This window comes from Poromitra crassiceps, assembly GCF_964638095.1.
Source record: "Poromitra crassiceps genome assembly, chromosome: 17".
NCBI lineage: Eukaryota > Metazoa > Chordata > Actinopteri > Beryciformes > Melamphaidae > Poromitra > Poromitra crassiceps.
Window position 1 is genome coordinate 22690502 of NC_139635.1, and position 9806 is coordinate 22700307.

Below are 9806 nucleotides of genomic sequence, written 5' to 3' on the forward strand. Positions count from 1 at the left end.
ACAGAGCAGGGTCTCGGTCTAAAATACTCCCACACTTTAGATGACCGTGCTTGTCCTGTAGCTTGTCCTGACCCTGTCGCTTAGGAGTTGGGAAAAGGAATAACAAATCCATGTGATAGACGGAGCCAACTTCACTCTACCAGTCGGGAATAACAACTTCACTTTCACTAGTCGCTTCCGCTAATCCGACAACAATATGACTTCCGGTCAGATTAAAAGCCATTTTACATCCAAGTACCACTACATACCAAACAATATTTCCCAGGGACCACTTCCACTGCGTCTGCCAATCCCCCCCCCCCCCCGCCCGCGCATCACTAGTGATGCGCGGGCCGCAAGGCTACACTTTTCATCCATATATGGTCAATGATGTCACTCTCAAAAAGGAATCTCCGCTGTTTGAAGAGAAGACTCGTTCGTATTTTCCCATACAATGAGGCAATCAAGTAAACTAAACTTAAAGCTATAGCGTTAGCCGAGTAAGCTACATGAGGGCAAGTGGGGGACTGGACATAATACAGCATGGAAGTTTATTTGGAGTCTTGGACTGCAGCGATCGCACCAACGGCAGCAGAAACCGTAAGTTCGCTCGATTTATACCGTTTTATAGCGTCGGGTGCATGGCGGGCGCGGATCTATAAATAGTATGACATAATTTGTGCGGATTTATGGCGGGCGGACGGTTCATGCATACACGCGGATTAGGATGGCATAAAAGCTCATCCGCACATCTCTAATACACACACACACCTGCAAACATTAGGCTGTGAAAAAGAGGATGCCTTTGAAAATGTATTTTCCCTCCCCAACATTTAGCCTAAATTTGGAGTGTTATTTAGCTACCTTCCTGACAAACTAGCATGACATGGTTGGTACAAATCGATTATTAGGTCTTCTAGTTTCATATGATACCAGAAACTTCACTCTGGCTTTAAAACTCAGCCTGCTGCAGCCTCTGAAAGTAACTGCTCAAAATTGTGATATTTCCCAAATATCGTGATAACCACAAACAAATCCGCGGACCACAGTTCATTGGAAAACAATGGTATAAATAAATAATGCTACACGATAAATAGAAGGATTCAAATAGACCCTGTGATCGGTATCAGCCGATACTTGTTCCAGCGATCAGTGATCGGCCCTAAAAATCCTGATGGGAGCAACCCTACTATTTGCCATTTGGATTGTCCTAAAATGTCTTGGAAACTTACCTGAACAGCGATGTAGACCTGGGACACAAACAGGATCTCCGCTGTGTCTGGAGAGAGAGGGAGCCTGGAAACGGTCAGCAGACTTGACTAAAAGCCTGCCTGCTTTACAGATACATTCGATAAGTCTTCAAAAAAGTTAATTAAAAAGTAGCCTGGTGCAAGCCTCTCTAAAAGCCAGTGACAATTAATTAAACCTGTCTCCTTACCTTCGTTGCATATACGGAGGTTTCTTGATGGCTTCATCAGCGATTCATGGCCGTCATTAGTAGTGGAGCATCAATCCCCTTTTCAAACATGTGAAAATGAAATGCTGTTAGTTATTATAGGCATAGTTTGCATAGCAAGTTAGTTGGCTACTTGTACTACGCAGCCTGCATGCAGCTCCTCGAAAATGTGACTCGACGCAGCTGACGTGAACAGTGCAAGTATAATATAATATAGATGGGGAGATAACAGGAGAGACTAGAGAGTGAAAGCTATTACCAAGTATATGTACTACATTCTTTCCTTGGGCTAACTTCTAATCATTGAAATGCTAGTGAAATCATATAATTACTCATTTTGCTGGGGACTCCGCTGTGAGCCCTCATCAAGCTGACATTCGAGTGTATAGGACCAAGTTGAGGTGATTGCCGAAGTATATTTCCAGCTTTAGTTTTTACCACCACTATCACAGGTAAACTGTATTTAGCAAAACACTGTATTCCATATGATTTGTCTAGGTCAAGATGCAGTTCTCTAAAATAATTAGCATTGTGGATATAGTCTTTTTATGTAAATATCATTTTGGGTGAAGCAAGCTTCAACTATATTTCAAGAAAAGTGGCAGCAATGTGGAAGCTAGTGTAGAGGTGAGTGACTAAGCTAAAAAAAATAAACATAACAGCACAAATATTTGACAAAATCTCTACATAATTATACAGTATTTACCCTAATGAGACAATATGTATGGTTAAAACTGACTAATGACATCACAACAGTCATCCAAAATTTAAAATGAGATACTCAGAATTGTGTCTACCAAATTATATGCTTTTATCACAAAATGCACAATTGTTATGGAATGTTTTAGCTAAGCTGCACGATAAGGGGGGGAATCAAACGCATGTGCACGCTCTCCACTGGCTATGTCTATTGTCTAGTGATAGACATGCTATCTTTTCCTATACAACAACGATTTTAACAGTTAGCAGAGCCCCCTTACTGCCAAATTAGCATGCCATGGTTTGCCTACTTTGATCAGACAGTGCAGCTAGCTCTTCTGGGGGGAGTAATGTTGAACAACGTTACGCGCTAATTTGCATATCAATATGCGCTAATTAAGTAACTACTAACGACTCTGACTGCTCAATGCTCACCTCACAGTTTCATTGATCATGAGTGGGTTGAACGATTGTGTGGACTGTGGAGGACCACGACACTGAGGACATGATATGACAGAGGACAAGTAGCTAATAGGCAGCTAACATTAGCGCCATGCTAAAGTTAGCTAAAAACAGAAATGTAGGGCTAACCAGATATGATGGAACATGGCCTAACGTTACAGCATTATTCTTACCTTGTTAGTGAGTTCCTGGGGAGACTGCAATGCTGGGAAAAACTTTAAATTGACAGAAATAGCCCTCCTGCAGTGGTACCGTTGCTGCAGCAGGCAGGAAAGGCGCAATTCTGAAACTTCCGGGTATGTTCAAGGGTTTTGCAGTGATCGCCTTCAAAATAAAAGCGCAGTTTGTTTGTAACTTTCGGAAATGGTAAAAACGGGGGAATATGAGACAACATAAGCACACATGTTCATTGGGATCATTCTACTAAACTTTAACCGAAACTATACTTTGACATAGATATTTAAAACAATTCTGAAAAGCGAAAAACTTAACTTGTTTATTTTATTTTGAAGGGAAGACAAGTAGTGGATTAGTCCAACTAAATTCAATAAAATATGGCTTAAAGAGTGTATATGTAAATCTATAAAAAGTGACATTATATACATGCACACCCTAAAGGAAATAATGCACAATATCTTGTATTTTGAACAATGCTGTTTAATTGAGGTATTAAGATTTACCATGTAGAGATAAGAACATAGATTTCATTGTTATACGACAGACATAAATTGTGTTAGATTTACATCTTCCCAAAATAATCAGTGTGCAGAGAGGCTAGAAGTAGGACCAACATTCCTTTATAACTGGGAACTGGTAATTACGACCTTACGGTTCAAAGGTCATGAGCTGGGACGATGACGTCACCAGAGCTGGTATTTCCCCATTCCAAACTCGTAGGAGCCTCAGCAGCCCCAACCTCAAAAATCCAAGATGGCTGCGCCGCGCAACAACAGATTTATGACATCACTGACGATGTCACAGTGGGAGTTATGACATCACTGATGATGTCACAGTGGGATTTCATCAGTGGGATTTATGACACTGATAATGTCACAGTGGGTGTATGACATCACTCATGATGTCACAGTGGGATTTCATCAGTGAGATTTATGAGGGATTTATGACATCAATGATGATGTCACAGTATGATTTATGACATCACTGGGATTGATGACATCACTGATGTCACAGTGTGATTTATGACATCACTTATGATGTCTGTGAGGAAGCTTGTGTGCTTGCCTCGGGTGATGTGTGAAGTGTGCTGGATCGTAGAACCACAGAGATGTCGGTCCTCGGACGCGGTTGAAGGAATACCACTCGTGACCAGGACCTGGCTGGTTGTAAGGCAGCCAGTGACCGGGACCTGGCTGGTTGTAAGGCAGCCAGTGACCAAGAGTGATCGATCAGAACCACAGAGGTGTCGGTCCTCTGATTCGGTCGTGGGAAGGGAAGACATTATGAAGAAGAGGAAGGAAGAATACAGCGTCACAGAACACCTTGTTATATACACCCTCGTTGGTGATGTCACAGCGTCCAGGGAGCTATGACATCATCGGTGACCCCGTAAAGTCCCATCTGCCATCACAGTCAGCCCAGACCGCCTGACATCGCCGATGACCTCACAGGTGAACTCTGACGTCATCATTGATGATGTCACGGCGGTGTCATCGTCATTACGTCGTTGCCGCGTTGGTTCGTGGGCGTCAATTGCCCCAAGAACAGGCCTAGTGGTGGGCCATTATGGACCCTTTTCTACAATGTCAGTGGTATTATGGGGGATTTATGACATCACTGATGATGTCACAGTGGCATTTATGACATCACTGATGATGCCACAGTGTGATTTATGACATCACTTATGATGTCACAGTGGGATTTCATCAGTGGGATTTATGACACACTGATAATGTCACAGTGGCATTTATGACATCACTGATGATGTCACAGTGGGATTTATGACATCACTGGGATTGATGACATCACTGATGTCACAGTGTGATTTATGACATCACTTATGATGTCAGTGGTATTATGAGGGATTTATGACATCACTGATGATGTCACAGTATGATTTATGACATCACTGGGATTGATGACATCACTGATGTCAAAGTGTGATTTATGACATCACTTATGATGTCAGTGGTATTATGAGGGATTTATGACATCACTGATGATGTCACAGTGGCATTTATGACATCACTGATGATGTCAGAGTGGGATGTATTACATCACAGTGGGACAGAGAAACAGAGAGACACAGACAGACAGACAGAGCCCTAGCTCCCATTTATATGAGAGGGGGACCTGATGGAGGGCAAGTGCATAGTCATAACGCCACCTACTGGCAACACAAAAAGCACTTCTCGACCAAATTACGCATCGTTAGAGTGGTCACATGGCTATGGAAAAAAAAGTACTTTTCCTATGTAAAAATTAAAAATGTTTTCAAGGATAGTACCAGTCGACTCCAAATGACCTGAAACGCACTCCTATCACTATATGGCAGTTTGCAATTTTTTTTGGCTCAAACACTTAGTAAAAAAAAAAAAAAAAAAAAAACTATCTCCGGAACGGAAGGTCGCACAGAAATGGGACTGACACCGTTGGATTCCTCGTCGAAAAGTACGTCGCGAGTGCCCCGCCCCTTCCCGAAAAAACGCTTCCTTAGGGTACTTTAGGGCACATATGTAGATTTACATGAAATCGCGATTTCCTCCCTAACCAGAAGTCTGACCGGGAAATAAAAAAGTTTCACCCGACGTACTTTTTCAAGACGGTTCGAATGAGCCCTTGCTCGAGTCTCTCCGACAACGGGAAGTGGTCGAAAAGGGACCCTAAAGTTCCCATGTTTGACCAAAAAACTTTAAATGGCTGTATCTCGGGAAGGAAACGTCGTAGAGAGTCGCGGTTGGTTGCGTTGGATTCCTCGTCTAATTGTCTATCGGAATGAAGAAAAAAAAATCCAAATCGCATGAAACGTGCTCCTAACACAACCCCACAAAAAAACCCTAAAAACCCATACATTCAAACAGTGTTGAAATCGGGCTATATTCTCCAAAACGTTGGTCTTCTAGCCGTTTTTCACCCTAGTGCTATGATGACATCATCACTGTCATCACTGATGACATCATCGTCAGTCATTACACAACACATTTTTTGTGTCATTTTCTGACATCTGTTTTAACACATTGAATGCCAGCCATGTTTTCATTCCTGTAGGTAAGTTGTGCCAGGGGTGTTTTTGACGATTCTGGCTCATTTTAGAGACAGCCGAGGATTCTTTTCTGTTAAGAATTCATGAACACCAATCATCTAAAAATAACTAATAGAATGTGTGCTTTCTCTGTCTAAAAGAGTTAGTTTGCAGAGTTAGTAGTTATGTAGATATTAGCCGTTGAGTACAGCATGGTTTCAGCGTCTGGAAATTTATTCAGAGATAAATGGCTTTTTGTGAAACAGTCACTTTAACCATTCATTTTTGGCATCAGTAAGACCGTCAGACATTCTAAACAATAGTTTTGAACAGTAATTTCCTCCATAACAACAGGAAACACCCCTCTCATTCAAACTCCCTCCTCCCTCCTCCCTCCTCCCTCCTCCCTCCTCCCTCCTCCCTCCTCCCTCCGCTGTACAGCGGGCGTGTCAGAAGCGCTTTTGCTGCTGCCTGCCTGTGTGCCTGCCTGCCTGCTTGCCTGCGTGCAGACGCTCCTTGTGCGAGTCAAGATGGGCCGGGGAATGCGTGGGCGATGGGCAGATGTTGATTCTGGCCTTTCTGAGGTGTTTCAAAGTGTGTTTCACCTATGATCTATTTTGCAAATCGCTCTCCGCTCTCTGTGTGCTGCTGCCGGTGCGCGGCCGCTCTCAGGCAAGACAAGTCTGTTACTGTAAAATCGCCACGGCATTTCCTTGAACGGCTTGGTCCCGCGGCAGTTTTTTCTTTGATTTCGGTCGTCTGGGGGAGCACTGTCAACACTTAGTGGGTCGGTAAAATAGATTATACACATTATCTTGCTCCAATAGTGATCTCGAAGATGTAAAAGCGGTTGATTGATGTCCCACTGTCAAAAAAAAAAAATCTTTATGTAAGACGAGTTAGTCCGTCCTTGGCACTTAAGCGCTGGATTATGTAAGACGAATTAGTCCGTCTCTGGCACTTAATGTGTTAAGAGTGTACAAATGGATTTACAGTATAGATGAATTACAGTAAATATATAGTATACATATTTTACAGTATCTTACTAAACATATTACAGTAAGATACTGTTCAAATTACAAATGGATTTACAGTATAGATGAATTACAGTAAATATACTGTATACTCATTTTACAGTATCTTACTAAACATATTACAGTAAGATACTGTTCAAAGTACAAGTGGATTTACAGTAGAGATTAATCACAGTAATTATACTTTATACACACTTTACAGTATCTTACTAAACATATTACAGTAAGATACTGTTCAAATACAAGTTGATTTACAGGAGAGATTAATTACAGTAATTATACTGTATACACATTTTACAGTATTTTACTAAACATATTACAGTAAGATACTGTTCAAAGTACGAGTGTATTTACAGCATAGATGAATTACAGTAAACATGCTGTATACACATTTTACAGGATTTCACTAAACATATTACAGTAAGATACTGTGTCACAATGTCTTCTTCTCTTGAGTTTTATGGCAGGTGGTGAATTACTGCCACCTCTGGATGATGTACACTTCTGAAAATGTATCCAAAATGACTAGATTCTAGCTATTTGAATCACAGCTAGCCATATTTGAACCATATTCATAAATGTTAAAAGATTCGAATGAATGCATATCTAAACCAAATGCCTATATTTTAACTATTTGAATTACAGCTAGCCATATTTAAACCATATTCATCATTTTTAACTGATTCAGTTTAATTAATCTCAGAAAAAACAGATTTATTTAGATTCTAGGGATTTTGAATACATACATTTTATGATTATGATTATTTGAATAAAATCTAATAGATGCAAATAACTAATAATTAACTACACCATGATTATTTCTGTGAGTGTACTCTTGTGTCTCCATGCTACTACACATCATTTTGCTCCTTGTATGGGATGAAGACCCGTCGTTGACGTTGGGGAAGACAGCTTTTATGTTGTAGCCACTTTGAGTCCAGTTTTTGTTGATGTGAGTAATGTTCAGATAGAGGGATGCTATTTACTATCTAGCTGCTGTCACTATGCATTATCAAATACCTACATAAATCAAATCCAGTCAAGAACATAGGGTCTGCATGGGAAAATATGTAATTTAAAAATGGAAAGCATGTAGGAACCCTGCCAATCATCTTGCATATTGATATTTGTGGCTGTGAAGAACAGTCTTAATCTATACAGTGATATGCAGGCTATCATTAAATTTTATCAAACATGTACAGTACTTGTTAGTAGTTTCATGTTTGGTTTTACCTGTAATAAATAAGGACATTTATATATGTGCCTTTTATTTACCATCACAGCATAAATGACAATGCATAACCCCTCCTAATGTGATGTCAGAAAATCTAAGTAATTATGCATGACATTACATTTCAGGGCATAGAATATTTTTTTATTCCGAAATAACAGATGTGGGACACAATCAATTAACTATTCATACTGTTTGCAACAGTAACATTTACAGTGCTGAATAATGGAGTTGCATGAATATGAGTGTGCACTGATGATGTGGCCTGCAAAGATGGGTTAGTGTTGGTGACCGGCAGCATTTAATTTAGAAATGTTATAGTGGAACCTACATAGAAAGAAGTTTTACCTGGGCACTTCACAGACTGCCTGGAGTAAAGACATATGGAGCACTCTTTTCTGTCTGCACGTTTATTAATAGGGGCTGAGTGACATTTTGACAGGTAATCTTCTTCTAGTCTTCTTCAGAGTAAAAAATACTTCAATGTTAGACTTTTTTAAATGTTAGTTGTACAAAATCCCCCCACCAGTTCAGCCCCACCTAACCAGCCACACCTGGGGCCCTGATTGAGCTGCACATGGGCTCAATAAAGGGTGGTTGATTGGGTGAAGCTCAGTAGGCCATGTATGCTGTTGAGAGGAGGCTGCTCTGCTCTGTTCTTCCCAATTGATTGTCCATGTGCAGATGCATCGTTTGAAGTGTTAGTTTATTATAGTTAGTTCCTTTGAATATTGATTGAGTATTTGATTTGAATTAGATTTATTATATTACTTTACAGTTTAATTTGTTTTCCCTTGTTTGATCAAATCCTTTGTTAATACCTTGTTTGTCTTTTAGGCCAAATCATCTGTCCACATGATTTTCCATCATTAATCAAGGGATTTGGTTTGTAAATAAAAACCCTGGCATTAGTTCCTCTGAATCCTCCTCATTCCACCTGGATGTCTCACTTGCTGAGGCTACACCTGTAACCTCCACCTTTACAGTTTAACACAGTGTTAGTGTCAGAGGTATGCACCTTGCTGCTACAAACTGAACATTTTCTAGTTGGAAAAAATAAGATTACTACTATAATTAATTGGGCTATATTTCATATGCTACATTTCAAAAGACAATCTGTGACGACATGTTTCCTGTCACACCTAGCCCTCATTCGCAGCTTGACAGAAAACGTTGTTCAGGCTCTGGAGATCTGGGATGTACTGGTAGTCCTTTATCAATGCTCTCCAAAACACATCCTACAGGAGAACATAAAACTGTTATTCTTTGCAATTCTTTTAAAAATCAATGCTAAAACATTTTAGGTTAAAATATTGACACGAGTAACTGGTGAGCTGCAGATGATGTAAACGTTTGTAATACATGTTATCTCTTCTACTTCAACCTCTGTCTAGTCTGGTCAATTATAGGACAAGATACACTTAGCCTACTGTAACACAGTCTTGGGGTTTGTCTTCCTTGTCTAGAATGGACACAAGGCCACTACTGCAACAGCAGCCTTATGTGCAGGGTGAGAATCTAGCACTGCAGCTAAATGCTGGTGAAATACTAAAGTGGCTGGTAGATTTAAGACGCAAAATAATTAATTTCCCACTCTGGTAACGTCCAACATGGTGTTAGCTGTAGCCTAACACCAGCAAAGAGACAACTTGTGTGATGACAATTCATTTAACACTAGCCGGTTGCCAATATTGACTGCATCAAAGATGTAGCAAAGTAGTATTACTATTACTATTAAAACGATTA